Source organism: Dermacentor albipictus, chromosome 1 (assembly GCF_038994185.2).
Source record: "Dermacentor albipictus isolate Rhodes 1998 colony chromosome 1, USDA_Dalb.pri_finalv2, whole genome shotgun sequence".
NCBI lineage: Eukaryota > Metazoa > Arthropoda > Arachnida > Ixodida > Ixodidae > Dermacentor > Dermacentor albipictus.
The window spans coordinates 458,493,051-458,511,751 of record NC_091821.1 but is presented as its reverse complement, the minus strand read 5'-3'; the positions used below and the strand labels follow the sequence as shown (position 1 = coordinate 458,511,751).

The 18,701-nt window shown below is 46.7% G+C and overlaps 1 long non-coding RNA gene across 1 annotated transcript in view; it reads right to left on the bottom strand.

Moving 5' to 3' along the window:
• Positions 1–18,701, bottom strand: part of LOC135902857 (uncharacterized) — a 49,423-nt gene that overhangs the window by 8,685 nt on the left and 22,037 nt on the right. Inside the window, exon 3 of the long non-coding RNA XR_010564630.1 lies at positions 5,884–6,023. This is a non-coding gene — a long non-coding RNA (uncharacterized lncRNA). The remainder of the gene's footprint in view (positions 1–5,883; positions 6,024–18,701) is intronic.

The following is an 18,701-nucleotide window of genomic DNA, read 5'->3' as shown; positions in this document are numbered from 1 at the left end:
GTGTGCCGAGCCCAGCAGGCAGCCACAGCCGCAGCAGTCTTGGACGTAGGACTTGCGAACCATCATAATCAACAACTTATTTAATTTATATATTTAATTATTTATTTATTTAAACATACTGCCACCTCAAAGATGCTATAGCAGAAGTGGGATGAACAAACATACATCACTTATAAACAAGATTGCATGAATTGTTTCAATGGTAGTGAACGGATGTTGCCCCGTAATGAATTGTAGACTGCAACTGATGATGGAAAAAAAACTGTGTTTAAAGGAATCAGTGGGGGCGAAAAAAGTTGAGATATTTAGAGCATGGTACTCCTCGAACATGAGAGTTTGGAAACAGTCAAGTAGTTATCTAAAGAGGAGAGGCGAGGAGAATTGATTAACGTGTGAGGGAATCTTAAGCATTCAATTTTGCGACTCTCTGCAAGAGCACTGAGACCAAGTAGGGGAAGAGAGATGGCGAAAATTCCTTGTCATATCTCCTATAAACAAAACGCACTGCCTTTCCTTGTACTGATTCTTGTTTTTTGACGTCACAGTGTTTGTGTGGGTTTCATACAACGCAGCCATATCCGTGGACGGGGCGAATGAGGGTTTTATATGCAAGAAGTTTAGTTTCTGGAGGGGCGAGACGCAGCGTACAATGTAAGTAACCTAGTTTTTAAGGGCGCTGTTACAGGTGACATCAATGTGTTTCAACCATGACAAATCGTGTGTTAGTAGGACACCTAAATATTTAAATTCGGAGGCACTATTTAAACTAGCATTGTTAAAGGTGTAGAGAAAGAAGTAAGGGGATGAGCGTCGTGTAAAAGACATGGAGACTGTTTTGCAAAAGTTGATAATCCTTTGCCATGCTTTGTACCAGTTACAGAAGTCAGCAAAATAATTCTTAAGAACAATATGATCAGTAAAATATTAAATTGCATAATATAAAACGCAATCATCTGCAAAAAGGCGTATTTGAACTGAGTTGGTAGAGGGAGATTATTATATAAAGCAGGAATAAAACAGGACCCAGTACTGAGCCTTGGAGAACCCCTGATGAAACAGGCATCAAGGGTGTGTTAGTAGATTTGAAACATACATATTGCGAACGCTGGGGAAGAAAGTCCGATATCCAGCCAACGAAAGTTTACGGTGTGAGAAGCCTTTGCAAAGTCTATAAAAAACAGCACCAATCGGGTCCCCTATGTCTATAGAGCTGCTGATGTCATGAACGAATTCTGTCAGTTGTGTTATAGTGCTAAGGCCACGCCTAAAACCATGCTGGAAAGTGCATGAAATTTTGTTTGTTTCAAGAGATTCCATATTATGTTTAAAAATAATGTGTTCGAGTAATTTACATGAGTGTAACATTAAGGAAATTGGCCTATAGTTAGATCACAGTTGAACGCTACCCGACTTAAATAAGAGCAAAATAGAAGCACGTTTCACGAGCGAGGTAGGGTGGCGGTTGACAGAGATTTGCTAAAGATATCTGCTGCACCAAAAAGAGTATCGAACAAGAAAAACAGTCGGGAAACCGTCGGGACCGCACGACTTCTTGGTGTCTAAGTTTAGGATTGAGTACACCCTGAGTAGACAGTGATGTATCGTCGATTGCAGGGTATGGTTCGGGGAAAAAAACAGGGGTTACAGAAATATCGGTCGTGAAGACAGAGTGGAAGCACGTGTTAAAAGAAGCTATTACCTGCGAGTTAGAAACTGCAACATTGTTGATTAATAACGTGTTCGATAATGACCCAGGTGGTAGGATAGCTTTCGAACATTTCGGGGATTAGCCAGAATTAATTTAGGGAAGGCTACGTTGCAATAAAATTCTTTTGCAGCAGCCATTTTAGAACAGAGTTCCTTTTTAGCACTACGGAATTGCATGCGTTTTGTTGAGTCACCAGAGCGTTTAGATCGACGTAATCTGGCCACACGACGTGATATATGAAAAAGGTCCCTAGTCATCCAAGGAATTTCAGTGTTTATTTTCGTTGTTTTCTAAGGAATAAAAAGGTTGATAGAGTTACTGACAAGATTTTCGAAGGATCTTGTCAAGGTGTTAGTACAATTAGAGGTACTTGTTAGTTCAAACTCGTGAAAAGATTCGCATACGGCGTCTGTTATTGCCGTATAAGCGCGGCTAAAGTCAGGAAATGTGCGGTAGACATAGCGGGATTTAGGGACGATGCCAGGAACTGATAAAGAGAAAACAAAATGAGAAAAGAACCGTATCAAAAGCCCGGAATCCATCATTGCTCGTCGTGGCTAAACGCTCTTAGGATGATAAATCACTTCCAGGCGACGAGCGGTTAGGATTGATCAAGAACACTGATAACGCCGGCGCGTCAAGCATTGTGGCGAAGTTCAATATGCAGGGATAGGTTTAATTATTTTATTTTTGCTTTGTTCACGTCATCATCGCGTCACCGCGGGAAGTTTGAAAAGCTTAAGGTCAGTACTCCACGTGGTAGCACTCACGCGAAGTAAATCCTCGTGTCCAGAAAAGGTGGATACGTGACGCCTGCAGAATTTTTTCATGGTCAGAAAAGCACGTAAAGCAAGGGCCGTATAACGTAAACCTATTCCAATATGTTGTTATTCCAATCTCCTGACGTCAAATTTGCGTAACCGCCGACGCAAGCATTGGGCGGTCACCCACAGGGTTGTCTGAAGAAACCAATCAAATGCTTCGCTCGTTCGTAGGAGGTCACTTTTGTTTGCTTGAAAAACGAATAACAGTGCCTACACTGAGTGGCTTGTCTTATCTAATTGGCTCACAAGAGGCGAGGAGCATGCTTAAGTGGAGAGGGATTCGGTCGGGCCGAGCCACTGCACTGAATATCGATAACCGCATGAAGAGGGTGGTGCCGACGTCTGCGATTGGTACTCTTCTCTTATTTCAAAATCACGGCGGCTTGCAACGGAAGCTTAAGAATGGCGCTAAAACGGATCCTCAGCGAAGAAGAGTTGGCAGAAAGGGGTCGTAAACGTGTCGAAAGGGCTCGAAAACGCCACACGGCCACGCAAAAAGCTTTATTATACGCAAATAAACCCATGCTCGGCGGCAGGCGCGAGTAGCCAGTGCCGGAGCGATCTACGGCAGCCATATTTTATTTCTTTCGGAAAGGGCAGCCTGCGGCTATTCAAAAGAAAATTCAGTTTTGTTGCGCATATTATAGCATCTTTAACGCGTACGCGTCACTTTGACGCAATAAGTTTTTGCGGTTTTGTGACGTCGCGTGAGAAGCAGATGAAGTGGGTGCAGCCCGAAAACTTTTAACCAATAGCCGAGGGCTAATGGCAAAACGGCGTCGAATCAGAAATAACTATTGTTGTTTTGTTCCGTGAGATTGTGCATAATCAGTGCGTACACGTCATATCAGATGGGGAGCTATCGCGGTTTTCGTGACGTCGCGTGACAGACAGGTGAAGTGGGGGTGGTCCCAAAAAGTTTTTGACCAATCGCGGTGGGCTGATTGCAGAATTGGAACGGAAAAGTTTGCAATAGGTTTGCGTTATAGCGCCCATTCTTACTTTCCAAGTGAGATCTGGTTGCCTTAAAACGCGCAGTTGTGAAGCGATATTCGCCAAGGAAGAACCACAGGCTTGCTGCGGAGAAACCAGAGGATCGATGGAACATGTTTTATTAGAGTATGTAGATATCCACCCGGCTGTCAGTTTAAATTCCGCGTGTCGCCTTGAAGCCCTTGGGTTCAGGGATAGCAGGGGGAAAGTAATGATGTCCGCGACAGAGTTTAGTAAGAGGCGATTGGAGCGTGCCTTAGAACACTATTGAAGTTCTGCTTATTTGGGCAATACTTAAAGGCACTACTACTGCCCCAATAGCTGACATCAGTCAAGAAGCGTCTTTCGATCTGTGCGCTTGTTGCTAATGTTACAGTGTGTACTTATTGCCGCAGTTTAATGGGCAGGTTGACGTAAGCGAAAGCCAGCTTTCCAATTTCGATAATTATTACGGAGTTGCGGAATAAGCCCCCTATCGTCTGCTCACACTCGACTTGCGGCCGCCAGCGCAGGAATTAAAGTTTTGGCCACTCTGCTTATCGGTGTCGTAGCCATCGTGTCTCACTAATTTCAGCTAGATTTGAAGTCTCAACTAGTCTCACAACGCGCGAAACTTCAGGTCAGACTGCACGCACGCTTGTGAGCGTGATATCACTCCTGGTCGCTCCTGGTAAGACGACTTGGCAGACTTGGCAGTCTTGGCTTCGCAATGAGATATTGATAGCGCTTCAAAATGCGCAAGCTGGGTGTGGATGCTCTCCGTAGGTCAAATTGGTGCAGGACAAAGCCTGTTCGCAACATGTACCACAGCCACACGAGCGCGGCCGCGCACATTAGCCCTGTCGGGCACAAAGCAAACGCTACAGTTGTATGTAGCTGTGATCAGCTGTGTTTGCAGTATAGATAGCGCGGTCGCCGCGGGGTGCCACGACGAGTCCACTGGCTGAGCGCACTGCGGCTTGTTCAAAACAAGCGCGTCTCGCTACGTTTGGCCTGTCGTAGGCCCCAGCATCGGAATTAGCGGCGTCAACGTGAACATCCAAAATCAAACTTCAAGTGCACACCACGGTCACGTTCTGTAAACGGAGGGTTGCGGGCAAAGCCCTCTCGGCCGTAGCTTTCGCAGTACACACACCATTGAAGAAAGAGTGGAAGCATCTTGAACGGTATGTTTATTGCCAATCTCCGTTCTGCTCGTTACATTGAAGAACTTTATGCGTAAAAGTATTTCTGAAATAGTCTTATTTAGATTCTAATGCATTTCTCAACTTCCATAAAGAGTGGTTCAGGGGCCATTTAGTCGTAGACGTAAGGTCTGGATGAAACTTCCATAGTAATAAAATATTCGTTGGGAGGAACAAGCTCAAGAATGTTACAATACGTAGGTGCAGTGTAAGTGGGGTAGGTGCAGTGTGAGTGGGGTGTTAAGTGTCGTATTTGAGAGCATTTCTTACTTTTCTTTATGTACCAGGTACGGTACTTCGTGTGTCAGTAGCACAACCGGCCCGGTCTTTTCTTTGAGACACGAGTATAGCAGAATTTGGTGCACGATAACGACCTCAGTATGGCCCAAATTATTCAGCCGACCCACACTTCAGTGTGCCTTATAATGAGTTCATTGTTTTGCCACGTAAAAGCCCAGATGTTATTTTACCGACCGATATCTTACCTCAGTTTACATAAAGGCATTACTTAGCGAATCTGGCCTGTGCGTAAGCTAAACGTGGTTTTCGATCATATAATATCATTTACCGTACGACAAAACAGCGTTACAGCATGTTTAGTGAAATATGGCTCACAGTAACAGACACGATTGTCCAGGTACATTACACTCTCAAAACTGTTTACATCCCTCGGGGCGCGGCTCTGTCCAACAGCAGTAATCGTTAGGTTTTGTGTGCTTTTCCTTTGTTTGATTCTGCACGCCTCGAAGATACGCCCCAAATAGTCTAAACGGTTTGAGTGCGTAGCAACTTCGCTCCAATCAGGTAACTCTGCGTTCTTTGCTCGATTGTTCTATTCCGTAACTTACGAAAGGCATTGTGGCATCCCGTTGCCTTCCGACAAGATTGCTTCATCTCGCCACCCAATTATTTGCGCTGATAAAATAAGTGACCATATGGGGCAATTTTATATTCCAAGTAAGGTTCGCTGGACAAGAAGCTGAACGCGGCCTGTCAAGCGCAGTGTGAAATACTGGAATCATGCATTTAGAAACTACTTCGTTAAGCTAACTATTGGTGAGTGCATGACCACAGGCTCTCATACAGAACGCCGCGCAATTGAATTGCTGACTAGCACAATCATGAGCATAAATTTTCATTCGTGAAATCAGTGCAAAGTGCTTTTCCGACTTACGTTGAACTGTACCGTGCTCTACTTGCACATTCTGTAATGTCCGTGAATATTTCTTATCTTCTTGTGGCTTCGCCTCCATTAGAGGCGCTCGGTCCCTTCCTTCTCCTTTTGTGAGGTGCATTTCCACTTTGTAATTATAGCTGCAACAGAAAAGGAAAGTCAACCATTCAATCTTTAAACGCACACGGTGATCATTCCAGTATGCGCATATAAAATGTATGTGCGACGCGTGGGCTTAAACAAGAAATTTGGCAGGCGTGCTGATATTGCACACAGCTCAGTGCTGAGCAGCAGAACAATGCGATTGAGTGATTATAGCGCGTATAAGGTTTGAAAAGGTAGGCCGTCGGCAATAGACAACAAGCGACACTGCAGTTTTCGAACGTCCGAATGGTTCCTGCCTTTTTTATTATTCTTATTTTATATTATAATTCTTATTTTTTATGTGTAACTCAATCCAAGCCTGTTGTAGCTTCGACGGGGCGGCCGGATGAAAGGTTTACGGCATAAGGCCTAAACAACCGGGGCGCGCAGCGCCGCAAGATAAAGCCGGACTGCTGCAGTCGGGGACCAGACGAAGAATGCTCTTTTATTTCTCCGAGGGGAAACAGGAGGCAACTTACAGCGTTTGGCGCTGAGTGGCGCCCTGACGTCGACGACCCAAAACCGGAACCAGAAGCTAACACAGGATACCACATCACCTCTCCCTTGAAAAGAAAAATGCTGTACTCGCTCTCCTCGCAACATAAGTAAGTCACGAGTCAAAGATCACATGTTAGCACTGCAACAGACATGATTAGTGGTGACCTGTTTACACAATAGAAAATGATATCTTTGGCTTCCCCATTTAAGAAAAACGCACAACATGAAAATTGAATATGAACTATTGCACTCCAGTTCTGCAGTTTCAGTACTCGTCTTGGGAAGACGATGAGATGCAGCGTTGCACACCTATCATATATGAAAAAAAATTCAGAGTACAAAAGTAGACAGCGCAAACATCTGTGTGCCCCCTGGGACAGCACTGATGGGTGGCTCATTCGCCCTGAGCATGACTCGAGACAGTCTCTGTGGCTGTCGTGGATTTGGCATTGTGCGTAAAAGCACTTTAAACTCCATAGTCCCCCCCCCTAAGAATGGTAACGACTTTTAATGTTAAAAACATTTTGGCATGAAAGACAAATTAGTATGGCGGTCAGCACCGTAGTAATGATGTGCGTACTGCACGATTACGCTACAAGGAACGTAATGTATGCTCTATACCAGTAGTAACTGGAAGAAAAGTTGGGAGACAATCATCAAGGGACGGGTAGTCTCTGGAGTGACTCTTTTCAGTGAATTTTCCAATAAAATCCTGTAGTACAGGGTATTTCACAAGTTTGGATGCACTCCATCGTTCGCCATTTTGAAGCGTGAAAGTATTGCGACTTGCCCTAGGGTAAATCTTAAATGGTCCCGAGTATTTAGGATCAGACTTTCTCGAGTTGCGTACTCGGACAAGATCTCCTGGACGAAATTGAGGGCATTTTGATGCACGACGACGGTCCACGTACGTCTTAACACTTTTGGCGTAAGAGCCGAATTCGCATGCAATTACCTCCTTAATAGTCTGGAAGCTATACTCGGTATCCTGATCCCAGACAAACGGTTGTGCTTGCTTTAGCAGTTTCCTAAGCGGCTCAACCAATTTATCGTACTGCGGGATGAGTTTATCGTAGTATCGCGTGACACCAAGAAATCAATGCAGCGACTTCTTGTCAGTTGGCTGCGGTGCCTCAACAACTGACTGAACTTTGTTTTCCAGCGGCGAAATACCGTTTGCAGCGCAGGCTTGCTCACGGAGAAGCCGAGGTTGAGGACGCAGTTTCGCCGAGATTGGTTGCATTGAAGCTCGAAGATGAACGTCGTGGCTTATGTCCTTTACAAGTCCCGATTGTCCTGAGTACGGCTGGGCGAACTCCGAGGGAGCGTTGTGCGGGAGAGACGGAAACTGAACGCTTGGGTCAGCTGGAACTCCTGACACCTGTTGGCATGTAGCGAAATCAAGCTGCGTACGAGCAGGGGACTGCCGATGCTTTCGGTTCCTCGAACGGCAAACCGAAGCGAAATGGCCTAGTTTTCCGCACGCACGGCAGAAAACATGCTTGGCTGGACAGCCTGGATCAGATGCGATGTGGTGAGGTGAACCACATCGGTAGCAATGGCCTGCAATGTCTCGACTGGCTTCGCGGAGTTCAGGCCGCGCGCCATGTTGGCCGGCCTCCCCAGGTCGCGACTTTCCGCCATGCAGCCGAGCGCCATATTGAAGCCGCCGGGTCGAGGGAGAAGGGTGGCGGGAACCGCCATCTTGCGCGCCCGTGCGAGGAAGGTGATGGCTGTCGACGCCATCTTGGCGTTGCGTCGAGACGCGCTGAACGGACGAGCTGTCGAAGACTTCAAGTTCCTTGTGAACTTGTTGTACGGTTCGTCCGATTTCCTGGGCCTTCCTGAGCGTGAGGGACGCTCCTTCGTAGAGTAGCCGTTCTCGTGCTCTTTTTGATGCGACGCCTTGGAGGATTTGGTCGCGAAGAGACTCGTCGTGCCAAGCGCCGAACGCACAAGCAGGCGCTAGCCTTTGTAGCGCGGTGACGAAGTCCTGAAATGTTTCTCCAGGTAGTTGCATCCTGTCCCGGAAGATAATGCGGTGCACCAGGGGATTGGAGCTTTCTTCGTAGTGCTAGTCGAAGATGCGAATAATGTCTTCGAACGTAGCGGCGGTCTGGTCCGTTTGCGACGCGAGGTCATAGTAGAGACGTTTCCCCTCGAAGCATAAGTTACTCAGTAATATGGCCTTCTTCCTCTCGTCTTGTAGTGCCTCGCCTCCGGTTGCCTCGAGAAACGTACAAAAGTACCGTTTGCATGTGAGCCACGGTACAGCAGGAGTACGGGGTACTGGCAGGAAAGGCGGCATGGGGGGTACGAACGCCATGCCAGGCACCGAGAACAAAGGCTGAGGAGATGTAGTTGCGGCGTCTTGCATGCCGGAAGCAGGAGGAGGAGCAGAAGTACGGCAAGGGCACGTAGGAAGCAGAGTAATGGTTTACCTCGTCGCCAGTTTGTTGTAGCTTCCACGGGGCAGCCGGACGAAAGGTTTAGGGCATGAACAATGGCGTAGCAACAGGGGGGGCGGGGGGCCGGGGGGCCATGGGCCCCGGGTGCAAGGGGCCAGCGGGAGGGGGGGGGGGTGTCATACGCCTGAAGACACCCTTCTTTCCGCCGGCTTGACTGGGCGCAAATGGCAAAGAATGCTCCGGTATCCAGTAGCCCGAGCTCATGTACCCGATGCGTTGCGCCGCAGAATTGTCGGCTGCAGCTCTATTAACACCCCATGAAATCATTGCACGAATGTGCGGGCTAACCAAATTTAATTCCTAAAATGGTCGTTAAACTATTCGCCTTAGCGGAATGTTCCATGTGGGGTGTGCCGTGCGTGCATGCTGGAAGCAGGAGTCGCTAAACATACAGTAAGGCGTTGAGGCTCTTGGGTCCCTCTTCCGTTCAGAACGCGCAGCGAAGACGAACAGAGAAAGCAGTAAGAGGGCGTTCAACGAGTGCGCCCGGCGCTCTCATTTACGGCGAAGCGTTTGTTGAGAGCGGCGTTGCATAAGTGCGGCCGTGAAAAGTCGCGTATGGGATTCTCTGGATCGTCTTCAGACTCGGTGCGGCCGAAGAGTTTGGCGGCGTATTACTCGACAGGCTGTATATAGTCGCGGGCGCCGCGATGTTCAGCTCGCTTTTACTTCCCCTCTCCCGCTCGCTCCGAGAAGCCGCTGCGAAACCTGCCGTTATGTTTCACGCTTTTCTTCTTACCCTCGAAAGTTTCAGAAAACTGTTGTTATTGTGTGACTTCATGTCATAAGTACAGTGCCTGTGTCAGCTGCACAGAATTAAAAAAAAACGTGAATTTTGTAAGGATAGATTTCCGGATATTCTATGAAGTTATGTGTCTGTGATTACTAGGAACTCGGTAGCGTGAAAAATGTGGCAGGTAAGTAACAACCATATCCTTAATAATCACCTAATTAGTACTTATAGAGGAAGCACTTCAATTCCAGAATTGAGGATTCAAAGTCATATTATTACCTCAACAAAAACTTCTTAAACAAAATCGTTTTGGGTGCTACAACCTACAGTACTTTGGCACTGCGGGCGGCGCCCAGTATGGCAGTAGCGAAAGGAATATGAAATAGGGCACCAGTGAGGTTGATCCCTCAACCCTCTCCATTGCGAGTGCAGACCAACAGGTTTCGCTGGCACGGGCTTCATCGAGGTCTTTTTTTTGTATGGTGACGCCAAGAATCGACGCGAAGCGTGCTGTATTCTGTTCCCAATCTTTTGGTGGTACCGCAGCTAGGATAATCACGTTAGTCCGTATAGCAGCAAATAAAAACAAGGCAAATAAAAACGATGGCAAAACCGCTGTAGATGGTAGAGGTAAACGCTCACAGGGTCCAGGAAAGTGTCCACAGGGTCCGTGCAACTTCACAAAGCCGTGTTGCACAAATATTTCCTTGAAATCGTGAAAAATCGCCACGAAAACATTGGTAGAAACAAGAGCCGAATAGAATTCGTCCGCGCACTCCGGCGTCTTCTTCTTCCTCTCACACTAATGATATCATTAATATATTAATTAAAGAGTAAAGGGCCCAAAATACTGCCTTGTGGCACGCCACAAGAAACGGGCAGTAGACCAGAGAGTTCACCATTATTACCGACCCTTTGCTTGCGGTGTTCTAGATAACATGTGATGAGGGATGCAGCCTCCCCGTGGCAGCCATAACGTAGGAGTTCCGTAAGTGAATGATTGACACAATCAAATGCTTTTGTGAAATCTACAAACCCCAGAACCAGTTTTTCTTCATCAATGTTCCTAGGCCTCGTCATCAGCAAATCTGGAGTCAGCGCTGAGGCGGCCCATCAACAAGAAGGTAATGCGTACACTCCTTGATATGTGTGCCTACTACACGCGCTTTGTCAATGACTTTCCACGGATCGCTGAGCAGCTGACACATCTAACCGAATGTGATGTGGAGTTCAAGTGGAAAACGCCGCAGGCCGACGCATTTCAAGAACTCAAACGACGCATGCAGTCGCCGCCTGTACCTGCACACTTGAACGAGTACGCCGAAGCTGAAATCCACACTGACGCCAGTAGCCTAGGCCCCGGTGCCGTCCGAGTCATGAGGGGGTGATAACCTACGCTAGCCAGTCGCTGTGGAGAGCGGAAGGCAGTTATTCTACGACTGAAAAGGAATGCCTCGCCATCACTTGGGCTACAGCATAATTCCGCCCTTACCTATTAGGCAGGCCATTCAAAGTCGTCAGCGCCCATCACGCATTGTGCTGGCTACCGAACTTAAAGGACGCTTCAGGACGGCTGGTGCGGTAGAGCCTGACTGCATGAATGTGATATCGCTGTAATCTAGAAATCCGGACGAAAACACTGATGCCAAGTGCCTAACAAGCGTCCCCATTGACCCGCCGCCGCAACATTACGAGGACGGCGACCCCTTCCTTGGAATAACAAGCGCGGAAGACTTCGCTGTACAACTACGAGCATACCTGGAGCTAAAAGGCCTCATCGATTATTTGGGAGGGAACACCGACATTGTCCTTAGGGCATCTATGCCAGGATTCTCTTCATTCTCACTTAAAACCAACATACTAGTAAAGAAGCACTTCCCACCAGTCCGCGCCAGCTACGTTTTTGTTGTTACCTCGGCGCTGCGTCTACAAGTAATGCACGCTCTGCATGACGATCCGACCGCTAGTCACCTCGGATTTTTTCCGGACGCTATCGAGGATGCAGGAAAGGTATTGCTGTCCGCCCCTGACTGCCAACGTCGCCCCTTACGTGAAGACATGCCGAGACCGTCAGCGACGCATGACACCACCGACAAGGCCAGCTGGATTACTACAGCCGAGCGAGCCACCTTGCCGACCATTTACCGAAATCGGAATGGACATCGTGGGACCCTTTCCGGCGTCAACATCCGGAAATAACTGGATCGTCGTGGCGGCGGACTACTTCACCTGCCTCGCTGAAATGAAAACTCTGCCGAAAGTTAGCGCAGCCAAAGAGGCCAGATTCTTCGTCGACAATATTCTGCTGCGACATGGCGCCCAAGAAGTCCTCATCACCGACAGAGGAACTGACTTTACAGCAGACCTCATCGAACCGATTCTGGAATACAGCCACACAAGCCTTAGGAGCACAAATGCCTACCAGCCGCAGACGAATGGTCTTACCAAGCCTGAATAACACCCTCGCCGACAAGCTAGCTATCTAGGTCGACGTCGAACACCAGACCTGGGATGCCATCCTGTCGAACAGAACCTTCGCTTACAACACGACGGTGAAAGAAACAACACTGATCCGACCGTTTAAGCTGGTTTACGGCAGGAACCCAACGACGACTGTCGACGCCGTGCTGCCGCGAGTCACCGACGAAGGGAATCTTGACATCGCCGCCTATCTCCGCCACGCCGAAGAAGCCCTACAGCTCGCCAGCTTTCGGATCAAGAACCAGCCTGGCAACGGTGTTTGGGTTTGAAACCCAATACGACGACGAAGGCTTAGCGAGAAGTTTTTACGCCGCTATTACCCTACAAGATAATCCGACGCATTGGCGCACTCGACTATGAGGTCGTACCAGATGGCAGTTCGCTACCGCAGCGGGGCCGCTCAAGACCTGAAATAGTCCACGTTGTGCGACTTAAGTCTTTGTACAAGCGCTAATGAACTTCGGCACTTTTCGTAGCTGACCTTCGGGCTTTCTTTTCTTTTTAGGATTATGTTGCTTTGGGCTTTCTTTGATAAGTGTCCTCTTGTTTTTCGCTTTCCTGTTATGCTTGCGGCATCGGGACGATGCTTTTTGAAAGTGGGGCACTGACACGTGGACTCGTTTATCTTTTTCGTGAGAGCGCTTTTCAACGTCTAGCAAATGTTATCACCCAGCGCTGGACGCGTCTACATGGATCGGATGTCTCTGGAATGTTATCGATGGTTCTACCCGCTGTCTGTTGTCGCCGAACCTGGTGTAATCTGATTGCATCTATGCGCGACGCGAATGGTGTATGACATACTGGAAGACATGCGGGCACTCTGGAACGTTCGATAGCTCTTGTACAAAAACCGACGCACTTGACCGGCAGATCACATATTCCACGATCGCCGACCGTGCTCGCCGCTCTCCTTGCACTTTGAGTGTAACTTGCTTTTGTGGGGTCAAGTTCGTCCAATAAAAAGTCAGTTTTGTCATTTACAGTTTTACACCTGTATTAGTCACCATCACTACAGCGTGACAATATATAATAGGGAACCGCTTTATTCCTACAGAACTCTTGCTGCAGGTCAAGTTGTGCAGCTGATGTTGATGTATACATATGAGGAACATGTACAACGGATGATTTCATAGAGACAATGAAGATGGAAATAAGGCATGCGCTGCTCTCACAGTAATTCCTTCTCGTTGTCGAAGCGGCCGCCTGGCCACGCCGGGGTATTATGAAATGCGTCGAGTATATGGTTTGAAACAAGAGACATGCACTGTCTAAGGGACGAGACGTGGTAATTAACAGGCTATGTATGCCCAGTGAACGTGTGGGGTTCAATAAATCTAGTGAGGAATTTCTAGCATAAGCCCGAAACGCGCACAGGTGTCGAAAGAAGAACTTTGTTCCAAGGAGAAAAAGTCACTGCGTGGTGATTCGAGTCGTAAGGAGACGTCCGAACATCCCAGGAGATGCCGCTGTTAAAGTGCACGAGGCAGTCCGCGAGGCGAGACAAAAATTGTTTTGCGAAAGGAGCTGTTGGGGGTACAGGATTCAAAAGGAACCATGCATCTAGAACTAAACTTGGTGAGCGGACATAGAGGAGGACAACGGGAAAAATTCGGCGGTACGTTGCGTAACCGTCTTATACGCGAATGCCACGAACGCAGAATTGTAGTTCGTGCGCTCGGGGCGGATAGCACATTGCAATCATGCGTGAGAGGGTACAATGAAAACGCTCCGTCAAGCAGTTGGTCTGCGGATAATAACCTAAAATCTCCTAGCGAATTTCCCTAAGGATGGAACGTAGAAAAAGATTGCGAGGTCGCTGAGCCGAACCCGTGGAGCTCCATTGTGTAAAAAATGTTTTGTCGAAAGAAATCGGCGACTCCAGCGACAGTCTAGATTGTAGAGAAGCTGTCTCCGCGTAGCGTGTTAGTTCGTCAGCGGCCGTCACAATCCAACGATTGCAATTTAAGGAAGTGAGAAGAGAATTGTACAAGTCTATTCTAACGACTTCGAAAAGCCAGATGAGACAAAAAAGAGGTTGCAGAAAGCGAGAACGAGTTGTGGTCGGTCGTTTGTGGCTTTGACAATGAACGCACGATGCGGCCTACTTCGCAACATCTGGCGATTGCAGCAGCGACTTCGCATTCTGTTGTATGTCTTGTGGTAACCTACATGACTGGCGATGGAATGATTGTGAAAAACTTCCAGTACCTCAAGTTGCAAAGAATGCGGTGTTATCGGGATCCATTTGTTGCCATCAAGAACATAAATGTAGCGATGTAAAACCACATCGGAAAGCTTGAATTGATGATGTAGAACCTTCCATACGTTAGATAAAGTTCGGCAGTATGGGTCGACACGTTGGTGGGACACAATGACAACTGCTGTGTCAGGTCTTTGTCCATCCGGCGATGTGTTGGTTAAAGCCGATCAAGAGAACTCGGGATGTACGATAGCATGAAGAAGCGATGCTGAGTCGTCATGGCTCACCAGACGGTGCGACTGTTGTCACAACAAATCCGCGCACGGGCGGAGCCTCGCCTCAATGACGTGTCACCATTTTCTTCTTTTTTTCCCTCTGTTTGGCGGCGCGGTCGGTGTGCGGCGCTTCAGTGGAGTGAAATGTCGGCGCGCGGTTTGTTTCGCTGGTGAATGCGCGTACTGCAACTATGAGCGAGCCTCTCTCCCATGACTACCTGAAGTCGGACGATAAGCTTTTTGAGAGGTCCTTGGCTGCCGTCAACGAGAGGTAAGCTGTGCGGACATCAGGAGACCTGAACAAGCCGTCTAAATGTAAGGATGTATCGACTCCTTCTTAATGTTTCGCTCTGCGTGTAGATTTAACATTGTAAAATGCACTAGTAATTTTAACCAGGGACCCAACCTGGCAGAACGACTTGTTTTCAGTTGCTGTTAGTGCGCAACACTAGACAATTGATTCATCTTGATTCGCCTTTTTGAAAATAGGGTTAATATTGTTCTGGTTACCGGTTCAGAGTTCCCCTAGCACCGATTCAATTCGGTTTGAGTGGAGTATTGTTCTGGTTACGGCGACATGACCTGATCTTCAGAAATTCTGATAAATGTAAAATTAACAACTGTTATTTATCGGGTTTGAATCATGATTACAACCGCGCGCGCAAGGTAACCACGAATTCAAAAAATGAAAGGTCTGACCCTGTGCTCTTTATATATTTGATTTGAATTCAAGACAGAGCTGCGCTTGGGCGTTTGTTTTGTATGCATCAGCGCTTTTTTTAATACTGAGAAAGCAATCGTGCGCAACAGGGGACACGAATTTCGGTGGGGCTGTATTATGTGGCTAGAACGGCCACCATAGCTGTACTCCATGTCGTGACACGGCCGTCTGTGCCATCCATGGTCCTGCTACAAGGCATAGGCCTGATATTGAACTCTGTATACGAGAGGCTGAATCGTCAGCGTCAAGTTTTTTTGTCGTCTTATATTAGAATCCCCAGGCCCAACCAAACTGTAACATGTTGGTTTTTTGGCGCTGCTTGCAAGTTATTACTTATGACCACACAAAAAAGTCTGGGTTATTAATAATAATAATTATTATTATTATGGCTGAGGAGAGCCAGAATTTCTAGCCAGAAGCATGCAGATCTTAAGGTTTATTTGCTGCCCATAAAAAAAAAAAACTAAAGCCAGATTCGTTATTGCCTCTGCCATACATAAAACTAGGCGCCGTCATTAAATCGCCTTTATTGTTTATTTTTAGCCAATGTCACCTTCTCCAAAATCCACTGCGGATGTCAAATCTCTCTGGGGAATGTGCCATTTCGAGTTGTGAAGGAAACAGTCAGTCTGCTAGTTCGGAATGGAGTACTACAACAAGACTCAGGGAGAAAAAGACCAGGTATGTTACATGGATGCGCTTGCAAACACTTCACTCCCATGCAGATATCCAGCAGCGTTCCAACTCAAAGATTGTGTGCAAGAAGTGTAAACAGGATACTTCGCGACAGCTGTTTTTAACTTATTTTCCCTTATACAATGCCCCTTTCAGGGCCCTCAGGTTGGTCCTAGTAAATGAATAGATTTAGGAAAAGACCATTATGGCTGTGTACCAGGCTCATAGCCGCTGGTTGGATTGGCCCAGTCCCCCAAGAAATCATCAGTTTTGCTGGGATGTCCTTTACCACCTCCCCCACCTGTGGCGTTTTCCCCTCCGCCCCCCCCCCCCCCTCATTCAGTAGTTGCAAGCCAAACAAAATCCTGGCTACATGCCTGGTGTGAACTATGGAAGCATGTCACTGTTGTTGTTTGTACTTACCAGAGCCGCATGATATTACTGTTGACCTGTGTGTCTTTTAACATGCTTGTAAGAACACCAGAAATAAATATACTTTATTTAATTTACAGGATTCAAGCACCACTGACTGGCCGAAGGAGGTGTACGAGAAAAAGTGAATGAACCTACAAGGAGCAAAAAGGGTTCATGAGACTTTTCCCCTTTCTGTAGAACGGCTATGTAGTACGCACCATACTAACGACTGATGCACCATACATCAGGTCGCATGTTTTCGTTACATGATGGGCAAAAACTAGACAGCTCAACATTGACTGTTTCGAGTTCCACGATACTAAAGTACATGTTGAGACTACTTGAAAAATACTAGCTGATAAATGCCAAGTTTAAACGATTGCCCATTTTCTTGTGCATTCCTGTTCCTAACCCGCTTTTTATATCCCCATCCCCATAGGGTGCCATTGAAAAATGTTTCAAGTCTGGATAATGAAACAGCTCCCTCAAGTCACTAGTATTAGTATGTATACCTAAAACATTTCGCTGAAAGGGTAGTTATAATTGCCCTCCAAAATGGCCAGTTTGCCCAGCCTCTAATTCCAGTCACAACTGTTGAAGTACACTTGGCGAAATTGCTCTACTGTGCAGGTCACCATACTTCACATTTTCAAAATAAACTCTTGGTGCACATTAGGCATTTTCTCAGATGTGCTTTATTCACAGTCGATGTATATTACAAGCACACTACTGAACATTTCTTGAAGTAAACACCAGACAAAAATGTAATAACATGTTTTCATATACAATAGCTGCCATATTAAAATGTTAAAAGGAAAGCATAAAAGCAAGCACTTTCATGAAAGTACAGAAGGGATGCAACATTACAAGCAGTTTTATACACATACATTAAAAGCACAAGCCTTAAAAGGTAGTTTTATAGAATCAATGACTTGAGTCCCCGACACGAAACATAAAGGCAGTATTTCTACACATACACAGCAGTGGCCAATGTTGCAATTACATGACTATATTGGAGTCTAGTATCAACCATAGCATATTAATCTTAACAGCTCCAAACATTCTAAAACATATTTACACATATTTAAAACACTCTGCTCAAGCTCAAGTTATGCATGGCCAAAATTGAGTTTTGTAAAGTTTTGTAAACTGCGGAGTTTTTCGTTTTTCCAATACTCTGAGGCGACAAGGACTTCAAATGCCTTGTCAAACTCAAACTCCTTAAAAAAATGAAAAACAAAACACCGAGTGGCAATCTCTAACGTTTTCCCCTGACCCTTTCCTAGCAGCCCGAGCCAACCCTCCTGTGAAGAATCAACGAATCAATGGCTGAGTGACAGCACACTATAGCGCCTTCTCTTTGGAAGAGCCTTCAGAGACGAGCATCCCTTTGTCGGTGAGCCCCGAATGTGAAGGTCAGAACTCTGCGGCACAGATTCAGCCAACTTACGGAAGGTGACTTGAAATAAGCGCCTAGCCTCCAACAGTGTTTGAACGTCGTGGCACGGCAAATAACACGGCAAAAGCTCGACGCTGGAGCTTCAGCTCATAAGCAGAGTTCAACATCAGGCCCATGCCTTGCTCTAGACATCCAATTCAAACTTCTAGCAGGACCACGAATGGCACACACGGCCGTGTCACGACATGGAGTACAGCCCCACCGCAGATAGTGTCTCATGTTGCGCGCGAGTGCTTTTTCAATGTTCAAAAAAAAAAAAACGCAGATGCATCCAAAACAAACGCCGAAGCGCAGCTCTGTCTTGAATTCAAATCAAATATGTAAAGAGCACAGGGGCAGACCTTTCATTTTTTGTATCCGTGATTACTTTGCGTGCGCGGTTGTAATCATGACTGAAAACAAAAAAACAACAGTTGTTAATTTTACGTTTATCTGAATTTCTGAAAATCGGGTAATGTCGCGGTAACCAGAACAATACTCCACTCAAACCGAATTAAATAGGTGCTAGAAGAACTCTGAACCGGTAACCAGAACAATATATAACCCCATCTTCAAAAAGGAGAATCAAGATGAATCAATTGTCTAGTGTTGCGCACTAACAGCAACTGAAAACAAGTCGTTCTGCCAGGTTGAGTCCCTGGTTAAAATTACTACTTCGTTTTACAATGATAAATCTATACGCAGAGCGAAACATTAAGAAGCAGTCGATACTACTTACATTTAGACGGCTTGTTCTGGTCTCTTGATGTC